Source organism: Papaver somniferum, unplaced genomic scaffold (assembly GCF_003573695.1).
Source record: "Papaver somniferum cultivar HN1 unplaced genomic scaffold, ASM357369v1 unplaced-scaffold_99, whole genome shotgun sequence".
NCBI lineage: Eukaryota > Viridiplantae > Streptophyta > Magnoliopsida > Ranunculales > Papaveraceae > Papaver > Papaver somniferum.
The window spans coordinates 1,687,124-1,691,307 of record NW_020653081.1 but is presented as its reverse complement, the minus strand read 5'-3'; the positions used below and the strand labels follow the sequence as shown (position 1 = coordinate 1,691,307).

Here is a 4,184-nt window from a genome sequence, read left to right as displayed (position 1 = left end):
CTCTGTAGCAGGAGAGGATGCTGAGGGACCCCGAAAGGGTCGGAATCTTCGTCACCACCTTCAGGCTGTAGTTCAGATAATCTTTCCATGAGGACCAACATTCTCTTATCTGAATTGGCCAACTCTTGACGCATTTGTTGTATTTCGAGATGATGCGGGTCAAGTAATGGTTGTTCATGTGTCGGTGTACTTGCTCTGTCTGCCCCGGTTTGTACCTGTTGGATTTCCTAGACATGTCTGGACACAACCCCGGGTACGTTTGATTGATTCACCCTTATTAGTAGGCTTTGGTTCTGTCCTCCCGACTCTTCTGTCAACGGCATTCCAAACTCAGGATTTATTTGTCGGTTCGACATTTCATTGATGCCCGGTGCTGCTATTGGTCCTCCTGCTCCTTTAGCGGGAGTTCCCGAGCCTGCATTGTTTAAGTTGTCTGTAGTCGAGGACTCCATCAGAATTATATTGGCACCAAGAACTAGTCCCCAGTGAACACTACACCATTTTTAATGGATTAGCAACTCAGATCAGCAGCGTCAATAGTGTCGTTGCTAAATTTCTGTTGCTAAACATTAGTAACGGAAATCGCCTGTTCCTAATTTCGCAACAGCAATATTTCGGTTGAGATTCGCAACTGCTCTGTGGTTCAGCGTGCGAAGTGCGCGTGTGATGAGGAACACTAGGACTTATTTTTGCGCCCAAGTCAAACTTCGGTCAAGTCTTCTAGTTTTTTTTCCACCCTTTACAGCATCAGACTTGTCTTTTGTTTTCTTTATTTCTTTTCTCAGCCACAATTTTTTTTCTTCTCTCTTTCTTTCATTCTCATTCTCGATCTGGTCTGAAGAACTTCATTCCTACTGAATCCGAATCAATAAAACACAGGAAATCGAAGTAAATTGAAGAGAATCATGGACAAAATCGATCTACTAGATAAGTTTCTTCTCTCCTTCTCACTGATTTTCTATTAATCATCTATATATTTGGTGTTTTAAATAGTTTCTGAAAAGATGATTTTAGGTTTCAAAAACCTAAAATTTATGCTTTTATTCGACTGTTTTTTTTTTTTTCCGATTGAGAGTTTAATTCATGATTTACTCATCATCAGAATCATTTTCAAAGATTTCATGTTTTAAAATTCTTTCTAAATCATATTAGGGTTCATTCTTAACCTTGCCTGTAACTGTTTAATCTTTCATCCGATGTTTAATTTGGATGTGGATATGTTATTAAAGGATCCTAATCTCCATACCCATCTAAAAATTTCCAAAAAAAAATCGATTCCAGTTTTGTCCTGATTTTTCATCTTCATTCATCTGCAAAATAACTGTAGCTTCATTCATCTGCAAAATAACTATAGATGAGGGATGTAAATGCTTGAAGTCAACTCTTGCATGAGTTTTTTAAGTTAAATCTTTGTTCTTTGATCAATCACCTTGAGTTCTCTAGGTTACAGGGGTATTTCCTACAACTTTTTTTTATGTGGGTTTTCCATTGCATCAGCTTCTCCTCCTGTTGGTAAGTCTCTCTCTGAATCTCTATAAATCTCTCTGGTTTGAGCTATGGTTTGTTTGAATCTCACACTCTTGTTACACTTCATGTTGACAGAGATTGTTGGTGGGTTTATATCAAATGCTCTCGCCCCTTTGTTGAAATGGCTGTGGGGATTGAAAGCTAGTACAAAAACAGGTGAGAGAATCTTGGTTGTTGTGCTTATCTTTTGTTTTCTTGTTTTTGTTTGATGATTTGGTTTTGAGTGTTTTTGTTGTTGTGGGTTTTGTGTGTAGCAATTACTGGTAGGCCTATGATAAAGTTTGAGAATGGATATACAGTTTAGACTGTATTTGATGGGAGTAAACTTGGGATTGAACCTTATTCTGTGGAGGTATTACCTAACAGGGAACTTCTGATTTTGGATTCTGCTAATAGTAACATCTATAATCTGATCAAAAAAAAAAAAAAAAAAAAAAAAAAGACCATCTATAAGATCTCTCAACCCTTGTCTCGCTGTAAGTTTCAGTGTTTTTCCAAACTAAATCCTTTTTAATATCTCTTTCACTATAAATTTGAGTTGGGTGTAAAGTTTTGAGGTTTTATTGATTAAGCCTTGTTTGTTATCACACGAGATTTAAGCCTTGTATTGCATATGTCGCTAGGTCGTGTGGAATGTCAATTTCTTATCTTAAATTGGAACTAGATTTCGGCCAAGTTACTGAAAATCCTACTCCATTGCTTCCTAATTTTTCCAGACAGCTTATGTGAAAGCCATTGGTCTTTGTTTCTTATCATTTTTCCTTGTATTCTGGTTTGGCTTCAAGTAGAGTCCTACTCCATTTATGATCTGTTATTAAGTATCCCAGTGGCACTACCCTAGGTATCACTTCAATGCATTCACACTGTGTATAAATCCTAGTTGCAAAAGTATCTCTATCTGAGGAGTAATGATTAGAGGATTGCCTTTCCTTTTTATTTTACATATATTTGAGGTTGAATGTTATTCTAAACTAATCATTGTCACCTTTGTAAACATGAAGGCTTGTGGAGTGGGTGTCACGTCAGCTTCCATCTTCTTTATCATAAGAATGGTGAGTATGATGAAGGGGTTTCAGGGTGTTCACAAAAAGTTTGCAAGGTATGTAACCTTTACTAATATTCAATCCTAAAACTTAAAATAAGATACTGAATCATTATTTATCCTTTATATGCATTCTCTTTTGCACATTGTGCTTGCAGAATTTTGTGGTCTGTCAAAAGCCCTTTAAATTTCTCAAGTACTTTTGTTATTTGACATTTATGCTTGTAGAATTGGCTATAATGTGACAGAAATTAAAACTTGTCTCTTTGGCATTCTCAAAAAAATAAAATAATTTATGACGTGTGTGCGGTGTTTTGCTGGGCAGGTGTGTGCGGTGTTTTGCTGATTATTATGTCTTTTTCGTTAGTTGTGTTTCTGAAACTAGAACTGCATGCTTGAGTTACCTGTGCAGTAACTAATCTCTTGAATATTTTGTGCAGGCCGGGAGAGACGCAACTCCACTCCGAGCTCTCAAGTGGTCAGAGGTAAATTAGCTATAAGCATCCTCCTCTCTCACCCTAGAACAGTAGAGCCATATAAGTTATTATGAATGGGAATGTGTGATGTATGAGTTCACCAAATGGGTTCTCTTATGCAAATAAATGGTCTTGATTTCTCTTTCTCTTGCTTCACTAGATGGGTTCTCTTATGCAAAATGCAGCTGTTCAGTAGTCAAATATCTACACTGAAAATTTATAGCCGCCTAGTGTCAATAGTCAAATATCGTTCCATCATGTATATGTAGTGTTCACCACTTGAGTCGGTAGTTACTTTTACAACAAATTTTGACTATGCAAATGTGAATTTACTTTGAATTTAACAGCATAAGGCGGTGACTGAAGACAAAGACATACATATGTTTACAAGGCTCAGAGGAATAGAAGAAAAACTTTTAGTGGAAGTGGTCGGACTTGGTAACATGGATTGAATTGAATTATTATGGAAATGTGCAGAGGATGCCGATGATGATAAGTTTCTACAGGAAAGATCAACAAAGGGAGATCCACCAACAGGGTAATCTCATCTTAATTTAGGAACATTTTGTTTCAGTTAACACAAACTAGGTCACCCATCCATTTATGAACGTCAACATAGAACATTATATGTCAGTCACAAAAATTTGGGTCTTCATGATCATCTTAGTAGGTTTACTGTGATACTTGTATACATTTGTATCTCCTACTCATACTTTAAGTTCACTTCAATTGAAGAATCCTTTTTCTTATAATATATATAATAGAGTTTTGCATCTTCTATTGTTATTCTCAATAATAGAGTTTTGTATGTCAATTGACTGACATTGTATTTTGTATATATGTGGGTATGTTGAATATGGGGACTGGGAAATTGCAGGGGGGAGAATGTGGGTAAATGGATTTTGACCAGGTCAATGAAGACTTGACCTTTTCTTATATGTTGCGAAAAATTAGCAACGCCGAGCTTTGTTGCAAAATTGGAACCAGGACCAGTAAATTAGAAGCAGAACCAACAGTATCTAGTTTCGTGTAAGGGTATTCCAATAATTAGCAACAGAAACCAGTTGTTGCGAATAAAAACTTTCGCAACAGCGCCCGCCGTTGCGAATTCCCGTTGCTGACTGAGATTAGCAACAGAG

The 4,184-nt window shown here is 36.8% G+C and overlaps 1 long non-coding RNA gene across 1 annotated transcript; it reads left to right on the top strand.

Moving 5' to 3' along the window:
• Nucleotides 1–859: 859 nt before the first annotated feature.
• LOC113346253 lies at nt 860–3,786 on the top strand. Its single transcript, XR_003358451.1, has 6 exons — nt 860–1,512; nt 1,603–1,683; nt 1,782–1,879; nt 2,529–2,626; nt 3,010–3,054; nt 3,393–3,786. It is a non-coding gene; the product is annotated as an uncharacterized LOC113346253 (long non-coding RNA).
• The last annotated feature ends 398 nt before the right edge of the window (nt 3,787–4,184 follow it).